Source organism: Notamacropus eugenii, chromosome 4 (genome assembly GCF_028372415.1).
Source record: "Notamacropus eugenii isolate mMacEug1 chromosome 4, mMacEug1.pri_v2, whole genome shotgun sequence".
Lineage (NCBI taxonomy): Eukaryota > Metazoa > Chordata > Mammalia > Diprotodontia > Macropodidae > Notamacropus > Notamacropus eugenii.
The window spans coordinates 72,613,686-72,630,779 of NC_092875.1; the positions used below are offsets into that span (position 1 = coordinate 72,613,686).

The following is a 17,094-nucleotide window of genomic DNA, read 5'->3' on the forward strand; positions in this document are numbered from 1 at the left end:
AGTGCTGTGCACATAGTATGTACTTAGTAAATGTGTTGATGATGGTTTTAGAGCTTTGAAAATCATGCTTATCTCTAGTCCCTTAGCCACATAGTTCTCTTATTTCTGTGCTTTGCTCAGGAAATATCTGTCAAGAAAAGTGCAGTGGAGTTCCCATAATCAGAAGTTGGTTTTATTAAAATTTCATTGAATCACATTTAATAATTTTCCTTTAGGTGGATGGTTGTCTTTTCTGTCCCCCATTTAATACTTTTTATGTCAGATTCTAATCTTGGTTCACCATGCTTTAAAACATAGTCTCTAAGAACAAATGATATTCAATTAGAGACTTCTATTTCAAAGCAACCCAACTGACTTAATATTTTTAAAGATTAATATATTTTAAAGGCTTTTTCTATTTTTTGAAGTCCTTGATATTTTTCATTGGTTCATTTGTCATCTGAGGGATACTAGGATGGACTTTACTCATTCATTCAACAAACATTTATTAGGCACTGGTTGCAAATGAGTATGCTAGGCATTGTAGAAGAAGGAAAATTTAGAAGAGTCATGATCATTACACTCCTGGGGCTTAACCGGTTTCTCCAGTGACTCCCATAGAACCTGTAATTCATACTAATTATTCTTTACTAAAATAGAAATATCCCCCACACACCCCCTCCCAAATTGTTAGGAATAGTCATCAATACCTTAATATAAATTATTCTTGTCTAACATTGACAAATAGAGCCCAATATAGGTAAAGTTTTTATTGAAGTGTTTAGAGACAACAGTAGGAAGAAAGATCCAGAGCCAGGGGACAGGGGGAGTCCAAGGGGGAATGTTTCCCCAAAATGGTGGCCCTTCACAGAATACCACTATGGAAGGCATTATGCTTCCAGGGGTGAAGTGCATGTTGATTTTGGGAATCTGGGGGATAAGGAGTGACAATAAGGCAAATAGATTCCTACCTCCCCCTCTGGCATTGTTCCTTAGGCAAAGGAGGATCGCTTTTCCTCTTGACATCAATAATGGAGTGTTTTCTCTGAGTCTTTGTACCACACAGGACTTTAATGGCTACTACTTTTAGCTATTCCACAGAATGATCCCCTTCTATTCCCTTAGCCTGTCTATTCTTAGGGTCATTGCTTCTTCCAGAATTTCTGTCTCTTTTAATAAAGTGCTCTCTCCTGTAGATCTTTGTCTGCAGCACTGAATATTATCACTAGCCATCTATTTTTATTCAGGCCAGGAGTATAAGTGTAGTATAAGGATGAGATCTCTTGGCCATTTCTTCACAGGTGGAATTCATGTATTATACAGAGCTATCTACTAACACATTTAGTCAACTTTTAAAATGTAATTTTCATTAGTTATGATGATTTTGAAGTTAATGTCTGAAGTTTATATTCTTTCATCTTGACCCAGTTCTCCCCAACTCACCCCCTTCAAATTAATCTTGGCATTTTTACACCTGGGGCTGCAGATAACGGTGTCCTTGACACTGGTGCCAACATGATTGTTAGACAAGAAGACTGCTTTTATAAATTTACCCTGTGTTGGTTATGCTTCTCTTTTTGAAGATAGTGTAGTTCAGTGGAAGGATTATTACCTGGGTAAGCAGAACCTAGACCTAGCCTTAGCTATACACTATTGACCTGTTGTATGACCTTAGCAAATCACTTCACTGGACCTCAGTTTTATTGTCTGTAAAATAAGCATGTCGGACTCGATCTTTCTTGAGAGCCCTTTTAATGTTGATATTCCGTGTTAAATCAATGCACCGTCATTCTCGTCTGTTTTTTCTTATTCATATTGCACCAAGTTTTAATACAACTATGATCTTCCTATTCCTTTACTTTCTCCAGGTTTGTTGGTTGTGACATCACACTGTTGAGGACAGGATAATTAATTCAATTCCTAAGTAGAATTAGAATTTTTAACTGCCATGACACCAGCTGCATAACAGACCTACCCATCTCTGCCAAGAAGTTTGTTTTAGTTGACTTCCCTGGACTCACCCTCCAACAATGGAACAAATTTCCTTAAGTGGGTGTGAGCTGATCTCTTTTGAGACATCCACAAAGAAGCCACATGACTCCCTGGCATGGTATCTGTACAGAGGATTCCGGAATTTGGTGTGAGCCTAGGCCAAATTCTTCATAAGATACTTTTCAGTCCTGAATTGCATGTACTCTTTGAACCATTCATTTCAGAAAATTGATTTTTTTCTCTATCTCTGGGATTTTGGATGTTGACTAATACATTAAGTTGATTGGGGAGCTTGGGTTTCATGTCAGCTGTTTAGTCTGTGGCTGCTTTTTTCCTTGTCTATGAAATGGGAATAGGAATTACCTTCACTCATAGTGCTATCTGTGGTGGAAAAAAGTAATAAGAGATTGTGAAGTGTTTTGCAAATATACTCCAGTAAGAATGGTAAGTAATAAGATCCTGGCAATTTTATTGAGTATTAATATTTATTCCTCTGTAAAGGTTAAATTTATTTCATTTTAAAACTCTCTAGAGAGGAGTAACGGGAGGAAGCTGATGTTTCCTAGTAACAGGCCGGGCTGCTTCTGCCTCTACATTTGGAGAAGAGGTTAAATCTGTCTCATGGATTGTATGTACACTTGACTTTCAGGCCAGAGATTTGTTGAGAATAAACCAGCTTTCATAGTTTTATTTGACCAGCTGTTGAATGGTTTGTTTTATATTTCAGAGGCAAAATTCCTATCAGAACCTTTAGATGAAAAGTTAGAGACTATGGTGAGAATGTAGGAATAGTGTGTTCCTCAGAAATCACCTTCCAGGTCCCCCAGGATTAACGCTGGACAGAGTGCACAAACCTGTTTTTGTTTTGTTTTTAAACCAACCAGCATTTAACTAGGTCAGCCTTTGAGACTTTATGTGACTTATGAGTCAGTGCTTACAATCTGCAGGAACCTTTCTGTGTTCATTCAGGCATTTTTCCTGGAGTCTCGAACAGTAACAGCACAGAACATTAATTTAATGCTGTAATGCAGAATGTATTACCTTAGGGCACTGTTGCTTATCAGTAGACAAGGAAGGATTTGCTGTGTGACAGTGAAGTATAGAATTCATCCTCAATGTTGTGTTTCTGTGTGTGTGTGTGCGTGTGTGTGTGTGTATGCGTATGCATATGTATATATACAAATTGTAATATTTATTTTTTAAAAAGAAATCTATTTGTTGCAATCTTGGATCCTGGATTTCTACAACTAGAGGCAAACTACAAGCCCTGCAACATTTTTCTCATTTTCCACCGAACTTGCCAGCTATTCCTAGGAGACTGTGATTATGAATATTCTGCTGTTTGATCTGTCAGTCTTCTGATCCACGTGGTGACAGCTGTTCCCAAGCACTCTGGTATAGCAATCTAGGCACCAAATGAGAGACAGCCAGGGAGAAGCAGGATGCTTAGATTAGATCCCTAAGTCCCTTAACTCTAGGGTTTTAAATTTTTTCATTTGTCATTTGGATGTGACAAGTGTGCGGCCTTCATGTTACTATTTAGTCATGGTCCGTGCATTAGGTGACCCTGCCACTCTTAGCTCTTTGCTGCTTCTGTAACAGGATTAAATCCCCTTAGGAAGCCCAGCAGAAGGAACAGTAGCCTGATTGTGCTGTTTCATTTCACTTTTCCTGTGAGTTGGGAATGCTTCACACACAATTGGAGGCATAGGACTCCAGCCAAAGTCCCAGGACTACTTACTTTTCTTGCCCTTTGGACAAGGCAAGAAAGACCCTTTAGAGCACTTAAATCATTTGAGGCAAAGAGTATATTCACAAATCTGTTCATATGATCAATAAATTGAAACTGCATCTGTAGTTCCACTTCTTAGTAGAAATCATTCTTCTCTCCCTCCCACACCCCTAGTCATTGCAAATTCACTTATTCATTACGTATTTGAAGGTATCTATATGCTTATACTTTGCTAGACTCCTTGGGGAATGCAAAGTATTAACATTTTCTCTGCCTTCATGTTTCTTACCTTCTAGTTGAGACAATAAGACATACATATAACTGCTGACACTTGGAAGGTTCAATAATGTTCAATAAGGTTACAACAATGTAAGAGCCATTCTGAAGCAGTAGAGAACATGATAGATTTCATGTTACAGTAGCCAGTTTGAAATCTCAGTCCTGCCATCTAAGTCACCTTGGACAAATTTGTCCCTTCACAGAGCCTCAATTTCTTTCTCTGTAAAAATGAGATGGTTTGCGCTAGATTATCCCTTTGAGTTCTCTTTAGCTCTTAATCTGGTGTTCTTTGGTGTTGTCATAAGTAGTATATGTGATTAAGTAAATGTCAGATGGGTGACAGAGAAATAAGTTCTCTAAGTTCAATGGAAGGAAAGGTTACTTCTGTTCACATGGTCAAGAAAAGCTTCCTGGAAGGGGTGGGATTTGAGCTAAAATGTGAAGTTAGGTTCAAAAGATTTATTGAGCACCTACTTTTTGCCAGGCTCTGTGCTAGGTTCTCCAAAGACACAAATGGGGGAAAAAATAGAAACAAAAATGAAAACAAAGTAGTTCCTGTCTTCAAGGAGCTTTTATTGGGTTGGATTTGGAGAAGTAGAAACATGGAGGGAAAGCCCTAATCACAGGCAATGAAGGTAATTAATTTTCCTTAAATCATATAGCATACCACTTTAATTCAGCAAGCATCATATGCCTGCTGTGTATGTAGAACCCTAAGCTAAGAATCGAGGAGAGAAAAAGTTTAGATAAGACGTAGTGCCTGCCCTCATTGACTTTATAGTCTAAAAGAAAGATAGAACACAAACAGACATTGATAATAAACTTATCTTTCGTTATTTAGAATCATGCATTATTTAGAGAAAATGCTTTCATCTTATTAACCACAAACCATAAGTGGTTTTAACAAACTCATTTAAGGCTCAGGTTCTTTAACTGGTAATTCTTTGATTTATACTGTCCAACTCTGATTATTCTATTACATTAACTCTCCAATCATTGTCACAAGGGGAAAAAAGTTTGAGTATATTGTCCTTGATGTACACATTTTACTTTGTTATTTCTACCAGTTTAAGAAGTAACATATTAGCAGTAGTCCTGATGATGTGATAACTTGGGGATAACCATTTATGGTTCAGTTCAATTTTGTGTGCTCAGTGTACCACATTGGTCTTAATATTGGCTACTCATTAATAAGAAATAAAGTTGAAAAAAAGTTTTGAAAGAGAAAAGTATATGAAAAATAACATCAATTATGGGCCATCAGGAAGATTTGTGGAGAAAGGGCATGACCCATTAGATCAATGTAATAGTGAGATTTTCCTTAGCTGCTCTTGTGAAGCTTTTAGAGGCTTTGGAGGGAATATCAGTTTCTAGCAGTCATAAAAATTATTTTGGAAATTAAGAGAGTAAGTGTGTGTTTGCCTGGGGAGAAAAGTTGTTCTACCATGTCATTCCAGAAGCCATATTCTAAGCATAGCAGTACCACATAAATTTCCTTTTGCTTCCTTGTCTTTCCTCTTTACAGAAGTTGTTGGATTTTTTTTTAATCACAAAAGAAGGGAAAAAAATAAATCCAAGCTCCAATTTTGCACTTGCTTGCCTTATATGCTTTAAGTATTCTCCTTTCTTTTCTTGTATATTTTTTCTTCCCAATTATGTTATCAGCTCCTTCAAAGCAGGGACCAAGCTTTCTACAGTAAACTATATTCAGACTTACAATTTAGAATTGATAATGATTTAGACATGGTACACATGATTTCTTAGCAAGCAAAATTTTTCACACAGGGTTTTTTCCCCTTCTAGATTTTCACAGACATATTTTCAGAATCCATTCTAAAATCTGCAACATTTTTTCAAACTGAATAAATATCCATGAAGTTAAAGACCATTCAATATCTAGATTGAACCATATCTACATTTGAGACGTAAGGTACTTTAATGATCATGAAACATTATTATAGGAATTGTCTTTCCATTTTAAGCTCAACTTTTAAAAAACCTTCACTTCTGAATTTCCATTCATATCTTTATTTGTGACATGTACCTAAAAATAAAAATTCTTCAGTGGTCCCTGATTTGAGAGTACTTTCTTAAGTTTATCACTTAAAAGATCTGTGATTTCAGTGCTGCTTTTGTTTCATCCACTGTCAAAGACTTTAGCGCCTCCATGCCTTAGTAAGTGGTCTTTTTTGGGATATTACACAAAATATTCTTCCCTTATTTTGTCCAGTCTTTTACTGATGAGACTTGAACTTAGACTGGTCATTGGACGAAAGACACAGTGTACATCTCCAGGACCATATTAGAAGGTCTTAGCTTGTGCCCTACTGGCATAACCCTCAAAAACCCAAGTCATTTTCATACCAAATTAAAGCAACAGCAGTTCAGCACATGACCTGAAATTAATAAAACTAAGAAGCATAATGTCCAGAATTAGGGACCATATTTTCCTTTGTTCAGACAATATGTAGATTAATTTTGGAGTTTCATATTTTAGGAAGATTGATAAGCTAGGGATTATCCAGAGGAGGGTAAGCAAAATGGTGCTGACCTTCAGAATCATGTTCAGTTGAAGGATCAGGAATATATATCCCGAAGAAGAGAAGATTAGTGGTAGCCATGTCTTCAAGTATTTGAAGAGTTATACATTGAACTCAGTGTCTCATTTAGTCCCTTCCAGCTACCAAACATTCTTTGATTCAGCTATGGTTCTGTAAAATGAGGTTTTTAACTGACTTCTTCTAAGTTAGACTTAAAGTAATTGTGACCTCCACATACTCCCCAAATCCAGCAGCACATATTTATTACTATTTATAACACCTATCTAATAGAGAGACTCCTCAAAAAATAATAGTAATGGATAGGTGAGTTTTGTAACATTTAGCTGGTCTTTTAAGAAATCCCAAGAGATCTAGATATTGAAAACCTGAAAAACTATTTTTCTATCTGTACTCACAGCTGAGCTCACAGGAATCTAAGTAAATTGTAGAAAAACTATGCAAAAATGTGTAAACTCTAGCTAATAATAAATGTAAACTAAAGTGTTGTAGAACAGTGGGTTCTTGAAGAGCCTTCATTCTACTCCATTCTCATGGCAGCATCTAGGCCACTTAAAGTTTTGGGATTTGGAGCATCACTTCTTAAGGGAATGTAGGAGCAATGGGTTATCATCTATCTTACCAAATACATAGATTTTTTCTAGTCAGTAAGAATAGTTTAATTTTAAAACTACTTAAAGATCAACCTAAATGTAGCTTCCCATTTTTAATAAATTGGGTTTTTGTTTTACTTTGTTTTTTAAACATCTTGAATTTTCAAGATGTGTTACACTGAGGAATTGTGAGATTGGGTGACCTGAAAGAATCTGAACATCAAAACTAGGCGTTAATTGAGGGTTTTTGCCTGTCTTAGATACTAGGTTTTGGAAATTAGGTAATCATGACTATATTTGAGATTATTTGACTGAGCAAAGTGAATTTTTGCTTTGGTCTATGTGTTTCATAATTTTTTCTCATGATGACATTCAGAGAAAGTGATTGTGACTAAATATTTTTATTATATAATTTATTTATTTTCAATTTTCAACCTTCACTTCCATAAGATTTTGAATTCCAAATTTTCTCCCCATCTCTCTCCTTCCCCTATCACAGGACAGCATACACCCCAACCACCCCTTCACCTAATCTTCCCTCCCTTCTATCATCCCCCCCACCCCCTTCCATGCACCTCCCCCTTTATTTTCCTGTAGGTCAAAATAGATTTCTATATCCCATTGCCTGCTTCATCTTATTTCCCAGTTGCATGCAAAAACGATTTTTAACATTCATTTTTAAAGCTTTGAGTTCCATATTCTCTCCCTCCTTCCCCACCCCCCTCATTGAGAAAGCAAGCAATTTGATACAGATCATACATGTGTAGCCATGCAAAACACTTCCATAGCAGTCATGTTGGGAAAGACTAACCACATTTCCCTCTGTCCTGTCCTACCTTCCATTTATTCCATTCTCCCCCTTGACCTATCCCTCCACAGTAGTGTTTGCTTCTGATTACCACTTCCCCTAGTCTGCCTTTCCTGTTATTATCCTCTCTCTTCTATGCCCTTGTCCCCTGCCTTCCTGCAGGGTAAGATAGATTTCCATATCCAATGGAATGTGTGTTATTCCCTCCTTAAATCAAATTTGATGAGAGTAAGGCTCACCGATATGCTCCCACCTTTCCCTTCTTCCCCTCCATTGTAAAAGCTCTTTTTTGTGAGATGATTTACTACATTCTCCCCCTCCCTTTCTCTTTGTGCCAGTACATTCCTCTCAACAGTTGATCTTATTTTTTAGTTACCCTCCCTTCATATTCAGCTGTCCCTGTACCCTTGGTGGAGTCAGACAGACAGACAAACACACACACACACACACACACACACACACACACACTTTCTCTCTGTCTCTCTCTCTCTCTGTCTCTCTCTCTCTAACTACACTAATACTGAGAAAGGTCTCATGAGTTACAAACATCATCATCATTCCATGTAGGAATGTAAACAGTTAAACTTTAAGTCCCTTATGGCTTCTTTTTGCTGTTTACCTTTTCATGTTTCTCTTGATTCTTGTATTTGTCAAATTTTCTACTCAGCCCTGGTCTTTTCAACAAGAATGCTTGCAAGTCCTCTATTTCATTGAAATTTCTTTTTTTTCCCTGAAGTATTATATTCACTTTTGCCAGGTAGGTGATTCTTGGTTTTAACCATTGTTCCTTTGACTTCTGGAATATCATATTCCAAGCCCTCTTATCCCTTACTGTAGAAGCTGCTAAATCCTGTGTTATCCACAATACTTTAACTGTTTCTTTCTCTCTGCTTGTAATATTTTTTCCTTGATGTGGGAACCCTGGAATTTGGCTATAATATTCCTAGAAGTTTTCCTTTTGGAATCTCTTTCAGGAGGTGTGATTGGTGATAGTGACTAAATTTGATAAAAGCATATCCATTAGGCTATATTGTGGTTAATTGCCGATCATGAAATGAAATGGTAGCTGCTAAATGTTTTCAAATTGGCATATTGACCAATTAAGTTTTTAACAGAGTTCAATGAAAGTTAATATGTAGGAAGATATTCTAGAGTGGGCATGGGGGAGTATCAGGTCTTACAGCAGTCAATTTCAAATTTTGTTTATAGCTTTAAAATTTGCCTTTTGTCCAGTTAGGAATCTTTAAATTCAACAGATATTAAGCCTTTTCTTTGTAAAAGACTCTTTGTTGAGTGCTGGAGATACAGAGATGAAAAAAATAGTCCATGCCCTTATGAAGCTTATCTCCTAGTAAAAGGTCATATAACATTTACACAAACAGTGATGTTAAGTGTGATAGGAGAAGTCTAGACAGTGTTCTGTAAGGAAATTTGAGGAGGGAAGACACATGAACAATGATTCCTTCAAGTCCTTGCTAGGTTTTTGGTTTTATAAGTTTGATAGTTGTTTAATGCTAACCAGGTTTCTGAGGAGAATTAAGCAGCAAGTTTGAGATCACTGATTACAGTGCTCTGAATCTCTTGGTACCTCTCTGGCCAGGCTGCTGGGCCTCCAGATGAGCCTGACTATTCTTGTGTCTATAGTGAGAATGCCGGGGAATGGAGAAGGGATTGCTTTTGATTCTTTGGTGTTAGCTCTTGCTTTTAAGCAGTTCTTGCTCTTCCTGGGTAAAGTGAGAGGCATTAAAAAACACTCAGCTGATTAATTAAATTGTCTTAGGCAGCTCTGCTGAGAGGATCTATCAGGGGCTTTTTTGAGGTACATTTTGCCAAGTTGTGAGGCCTCTCCTGATGCAGAGCATAACAGAAAGAGTGAATTCTTTTCTCATGTGGGGTAGGGAGGAAAGAGGTATTAGGGTTCATAGTATCTGTGTTACCCATGTGACTTGAGTAATTTTTATTGTTAAAGAATGCTGGCCTCCAATGCAAGGTAGGCTCCTAAATCAAGATATGTTCATTCTGTCATTGAAAGTAGATCAGGCATTTGTGGAGACAGAGGCCCAGGGTTCTAATCCCACACTAGCTCTGTTATCAAGAGGAAGTCCTTCATCTCTCTCTTCCTATAAGGATAATACTAATGCAGTTGCTGAGGGGAAAGCATTTTCTAAACCTTAAATTATATACATGTAAGTTGTTATTATCAAAACTCTTTTGAGAGACAAGAGCCCCACTAAATCCCCTCAGGAGGATGACTCTCAGTCTGTTATTTCCTCTCTCGAGTCTTTGAGGTTCAGGCAATTCCCTTTCCCTGATAGTGGTCCATCAGCCTGCCCTACTACATGATCTGGGCCCTACTACAAGGCTTTCTTGCTTTCATTTTGTCTCCAGATAGCAAGGCTTAGTAATTACCACCACTGGAGCTTTTTGCTGGAATTGATTGGCAAAGGGACTGTCTCCCAGATGGGCTCAATACTCATTATTCGGCAGTTCTCCTAGAGCTTTTCAGGGCAGTGAAGGCCCCTGGTGCCTTAGAAGGGCTGGTCTCTTTGCACTTTATGTAGCAGTTAGAGTACAGTGGACTCTAGGGTGCTCTCAATACTGTAGGAGGTCTTTCAAGACCTTCTCTCCCCTCTCTGCCCATTTGTACCTAATTTCTCCATTAGAAAGTAATGACACAGACCGATTCCCTTCTGAGAAAGTTTTCAATCTCTGTCTTCAAGGCTGACAGGGGAATGCTAAGCTGCAAGAAGGGAATTGAGAACACTCAGCTTTAATTCAGTAACTACAGTGGTTCTCTATACAAACATCTGTGCCAAAGGATAGGAAGAGGGCAGGCACAAAGGGGAAAAAATAAGAACACTCAGCGCTGCTTTAGGAAAACAGATAGGGGTGAGATTTGTTCTGATTCCATTTTCTTCCTTTTCCCCAAGCTCTGTTTTACTCTGTTACTGGCCCTTTGCAGAGACACAGTATGGAGGCAGGAGGAATGCTGTGCTATTTCTGCATCTCAACTTGTAGGAATGGTGGGGAAAGCGCTATATAAATTATTTGTGAGCTTTACCATGTTTGTGTTGAAATACAATTAAGACTAATCAGAGCACTCATCTATCCTATCAGTATTCATGTAAAATTACAGCAGCCAAATGCTGGACGATTATCAAACCAGAGGAGAATAATGCCAGTGGGGACATGAAGAAATTAGGTCTTTCAACCCTATCTTCTTCCTTGATGTAACCTCATTTATAGTTTGGGCTCTTTCATCTTGTGTAGTTGAAATAGTATTGAATTTAGAGCAAGAGGGCCTGGGTTTGAATCCTACTCTGTGATGTGAGGCAAGTCATTGTACCTCACTTGGCCTCAGTTCTCTCCTGTGTAAAGTAGAAGGTTTGGACTGAAGATTGAGTGGTGGAGTAGGAAGTGTGTTGTATTCAGATCCTCATTGTCTTGTTACTACCTGGGAAGCCTTGGTCAAGTCACTGAACCTCTCTGGGCCTGAATTACTTTATTGGTAAAATGAAGATATTGGGCTAGATAATCTCTAAGGGCATTTTCAGTTCTAAATCCCACAGAGCTGGAAGGGGACTTTAGAAGCCATGTCATGCAATCCAGCCTGCACCTGACCACACGTTCTTTTACTGCCTATGTCCCTTGCTTGAAGACCTCTAGGAGATGTAGGCCTTGACAACCCACTGCTTTTTAAGGTATCCAATTTCACTTTGGAATAGCGCTGCAGAAGGCTAGATTTGTGTTTGCGTTATTCCTAGCTCCATGCTTCATAAAGATAGCCAACACTTGTGTGTGTGTGTGTGTGTGTGTGTGTGTTTTTCAAGTTGCTTTTCTTTGGTTTCTTCACATAGTCTATATATGTTTTCCTTGTGCCCTAAGTTTGTTTTTTCTTTTGCTGCCGTATCATAATGTCAATTCATGTTAAGCTTTCATTTCCACAAAATCCCATACCTTTAAACCATATTACTTTAGCCATGCCACCTATCTTATAAAGCTGATTTTTTTAAAAATAAATTTTATTCTAGTTTTCTCTCTCAAGTTGTGATCAACACAAAGTTGCCCAATTGCCATTTGGGAGCCAGTGATGACCCTTCCCCTGGGGGAATCTTATCTATTATTTATTGCTTCAGTATGACAGCTGTTTTATTAAGCAAACACTCTATGCAGAGCACTGTTCTGGGCACTGGGTGCACTTGTAGTTTGGGGTAAGACCTTAGGCCTCGCCCTCAGCAGCTTATAGTATAGTAGGGCCAATAAGATATGTATGTTTACACACATTATTTTTGTATTATAGTTCATTTTCATTTGGTTTTGAAGGGAGTCAGGGAAGGTTTCAGAGAGGTGGTGGCATTTTAGTTCAATATCAAACGATGGGTAGGAATTCATTGGGAGAAAGATAGAAAGGTACCCTTTCCAGGCAAAGAAAACAGTGAGGACAAAGGCAGATTAAGTCCAACAAATAAACATTTGTGCTCTGAGGAGCTTGGCAGACTGAGGTGGAGACATGCTGTGCAAAGCATTGAACACTGGGCTAAAGTGGAGACAAACATTCCCTTCCCTGTATCAGAAAGTCTTGAATCTCAATTCTGCCCTTTAGACCTGTGTGAACCTCTCTGGGTCTCAGCTTTGATCATCACCTATTGTGTGCACTATGCTAAGCACTGGAGATAGGCAAAAGGCAGTCCTTTCCCTTGACGTGCTCCCAGTCTAATAATGGGGAAGACATAAGCAAAAACGCACGCACACACAGACACGCACATACACACACAAGCTATATAGAGGATAAATAGGAAATGATTAAGAAAGAGGAGGCACTACAATTTAGAGATTGGGAAAGACTTCCTGTAGAAGATAGGATCCTAGGTGGGACTTGAAGGTAACCTGGAAGCAGAGAAGAGGAAATTGTTACAGCTAACATTTGTGTAGCACTTTAATGTTTGCTAAGCATTTTGCAAATAAAGTATAAAATAACTTGCCCAGAGTCACAAGTGTCTGAGGCAGGATTTGACTGGATCTCCTGATTCCAGTTCAATGCTCTGTCTACTATGCCATCTAGCTGCCTCATCTGTAAGATGGTCTCTGAGGTCCCTTCAGCTCTGTGATCTATGATACTAGCAACCTTACAAAGAGTGGATTGTAAAATAGAGAAGAAGGAGGTAGGAAGACCTGCTATGAGGTGATTGTAGTATTGGTTCAGGTGAACTGAGCCTTTATTTTTGTATGTTGCCTCTTCTTCCTCACCTCTTCTCTCTTTCTGCCCCCATTATCAAATTCTTTTCTATGACTCAAGTCAATTTTGCTATACTTCATGGACAAAGTGGAGAGTGGGTTACCATGTGTGATTTGAGAGGCCTTGGGAATGTTTCCCTTTCACTCTCTACTATAAATCTTCCCTATCCCAGTTTGCTACAGTGTGGAAAATACCTGTCTTAGAAATCTTTTCTCTGAATCCTCTTTTCAGATGCAAATACAGAAAAAAAAAATAGCATGCTATATATGGTAGAAAAAACACTGTATTACATAGTCATAGAGACCTGAGTTTGAATGTAGCCCTGCTACTTACTACCTCAGTGACTAGAGGAAAATTACTTAACCTCTCTGTGCCTTCCTTCTCTGCAAGAGACTTGATGACCTTTCTGGCCATGGAATCATCTCTTTAAAAGTTTGGAGCAATGGGGCTGCATTTTCCTTTTCCTGCAGCTTTGAGTTGTCTTCTTTGTTACTCAGCTGAGAAGTAAACTGCCTTGTTTCTGGGGCCAGCAGGTGATCTGCTCTCTAAAGTGGGTCTTCATGTTCTCCTCCATGGGTGCACACAGGTGCTTTTTTTAATTACTTAAGGAAAAGTAATTGAAAAGCCACTCAATACAAATCCCTTAAGCCACGCATGATGGTGACACTGGGGAAAGCTTCAGGCTGGCCAGGAGTCTGAAACATGGGCACCATCTGTGTTCCAGCAACTCCTTGGCCAAATTACATTCCAAGCCTTTCTTTCCAGTGCTATTTTTCATTAAGTGAATTGAATTTGTTGGAAATCGCCTGACCATAAATATTCCCTCCTGCTCAGTACGGTGAGGTTTATTACTGCTCCCCAAGTCAGTGCTTCGGAACAGAGCAGAAGGCATCTAGCACTCTTTGTGAAATGAAAAACAGAAATAAAAAATGTGGGGTGGAGGAGCTGGGACAACAGGCAGTTCTGCAGAGAATGTTTCCCCCTCTCAACCAATTCAAATTCCTGGCCAGAAATTTTAAATGTTGTTTGATAATGAATGAATGCATTTGGAAGAGGGTATCAGAAGCAATATATTATCATTTAGTCTTTTTAAAAAGAATTTTCAAATTATTAATTAATAAGATTGTCTGTTTCTCTGAATTTCTGCCGAGAGAGTACCAGTGACACTATGGTAGCTGAAATAGGAGTTCATATGTACTTAAAGTTGTGAAAGAGATTTCAACCTAGAAGCTACTTGTTCTCCACATCTTTTTGCTTGATGGAAAAACAGAGACAAGACACTTTTAGATGTTATCTCGCAGTTACCTTTAGGGCTTATAAAGCATTTTTGTTTTTCCAGGACAGCTCTGTGACTTAGGTAGGTTAAAAATGCTTTTAATCTCCATTTTAAATATGAAGAAACTGTTTATGTGCCTTGTCCAAGATCACAGCTAGTCAGATCTCAAAGTAAGGATTCAAACCCATTTTTTATGCCATGCAGCATAGTATTTGTTCCACCACACCTACCTTTTTCAGATTTAGAAAAGACTCTGAGAATCACAAAATTTTAGAATTAATTTAAAGGGACCCTACAAGTCATTCAGTTCTCACTGGTGGAGGAACTAGCTTCTGCTTGAATACTTGTGAGTATCTGTTACCCCCCTTTGCAGTTAGACCAGCTTTCTACTTGTAACTCAGACATTACAGTGAAAGGATGCTAGACAAGTACCTTATACACTCATCATACTAAGAGGGTATGATCACACTTACTCCCCTCAATACTCTCCTTATTTTTTCTCTCAGAGATCATTTTTCTGAGATTCATGACCTTTCCTCCCTTGTTTTATGGTAGGAGTAAGGAACAGCAGAAGAACAGCCTGAGTGTTGTACTGGCACAGAAGAGATGTCATCTAGTCTAACCCCCTTATCTCTTCAGAGGAGGAAATAGAGGTGAAAAAACATCCTCAAGTCCCAGAGCTATACAGCAGGGGAGTCAAGGCTTAAACATGGATTTTCTGGCTGTGAGAGCGGTGTCTTTTACATTGTGTAATGCATATCCCATGTTGGTATTCCTCTTAAGGCACATGTCTGCCCTTGTTCAAAAACTTTCTGTGGCTCCCTACTGTCTTTTAAAGTAAAACACAAATTTGCCATAGTATATGAAGTCCTCCTTGGCCTGGAAAAACCTACTTTTTGTGGTATTTCGGTTCCCTCCCACCAGTCCAACCCCACATTCTTTTTCTTGCCTTTGTATCTCTTCCCATTCCCACTTTACCTGGTGCCTGGAATTCCCTCCCTCCTCATGTCTGCTTCTTAGAATATTTAACAATCTTTAACCTCCAAGAAAGCCTAAATCCAGGCCTCTTCTCCCCTTTTCCCCTTCTCCCCTCCCACTCCCCACATTGCGCATGCTCTTTCTTTCCCTCTGAAAGTCATTTTGGTATTGTATTTTTCTGTATAGATGTGAAATTTTTTTCACCTCATATTCCCAAGTAGAATATAAACTTCTTGAAGGCAGGGAATGTTTCCTTTTGTCATTTTGAGTTCCTTGCACATTTTCAGGCAGTTACTTCAGATCTTCTAGCCCATCCTTCCCTCCACAGTATCTCCAATAAGTGATCATATAGCCTCCCCTTAAAAAGGATGAGAAAAAACCCATTGAGGCAATATGATATGCCCAACTACCCTCTTCCTGAGGGAATGTTCATTGCATCATAGAGATTGTCTTCATCCTGGACACAGTGTAGTTATCCTTTGCCTTTGTCATGTAGACTGTCATGCAGTATAATTAAAAGGAGGAGGTAATTGAAGTAAGGAGGCTTGAGTTTGAACACTGAGATTTCTGAACCTGGGCAAGTTTCTTCAGCTTTCAACCTCAGTTTCCCCCATCTGTAAAACAGACTTTAGTAATACTTATATACCTAAGTCACAGTTTGACTGTGAGGAAAGCACTATGGAAATATAAATTGGAATTGTAATCTTTGGTTCTTCTTCCCAGGTCCTGCACCACCACAGCCATCCGTCTCCTAACTCCAAATCCCCCATTGCTTTTTCTCTTGCAAAATGAATATTCTGTATTAAAGATTTTGGGGTTGGTTTTTTTTTTTGTTTTTTTTTTGTTTTGCAAGAAAATCAATTCCCACACTACATTTTCGTTTGTTTTGGAGGGACACCTGAGCTTCTTTTGGATTTCAGAACTGTGATCAAATTCTTCTCCGTTAACCTCCAAGCCACTTTGTTAACAATCAGTAGTTTTCCTGTTGGCTTTTCTTAAATGCTTGCCAGCTTCATTCCATATGAGTAGAACCACTTGAATACAAGTGTTCATCTCACTAGCACTGACTGATCCTGACAACTTTTGGGTCTAGCTCCTACTAAAAAAGTAGCACCTTCAGTTTCTGCATCAAGTTTAGTTGTTAAAAGAATGGCACCACTTAGTCCTCCTTTTCCTCCATCCTCTTAATCCCTTCTTCCTTTTATGCAAGAGTACTTTAGTTCCAATCAACAATTTTTTTTTTTAAAGAACTTGTTATGTACTATGCTAGGCTTTAAAAAATAACACAATCTCTGCCTTCAGAGTTCTTACAGTCTGATAGAGAGGATACATCATGAACCTAAATATAATACAAAGTTGATTATGATAGTGATAAAAGAAAAACTCGGACAAGGTGCTTTAGGAAAATTTTAGCCTCAAGACTTTGGGGTAGTTCAAATAATATCCCCAGTGTAGAAGGAAGGAAACTGATATTTAAAGAATTAAGTGCCTTGCCTTAGACTACAGAGCTAACAAGTATCAGACCTTAGACCATAGATTGTCAGAGCAAGAAAAGACCTTACATCTAGTCCAATCTCCTTATTTTATTGAGAAAGAAATCAGCCCAGGAGGAGACAGGAAGGGGCTTGCCCAAGGCCCCACAGTGGAGTAGTTGTAGAACCAG

At 38.5% G+C, this 17,094-nt stretch overlaps 1 protein-coding gene across 4 annotated transcripts in view; it reads left to right on the forward strand.

Moving 5' to 3' along the window:
* KDM4B (lysine demethylase 4B) overlaps window positions 1-17,094 on the forward strand; it is a 255,670-nt gene that overhangs the window by 165,062 nt on the left and 73,514 nt on the right. The window lies entirely within an intron of this gene.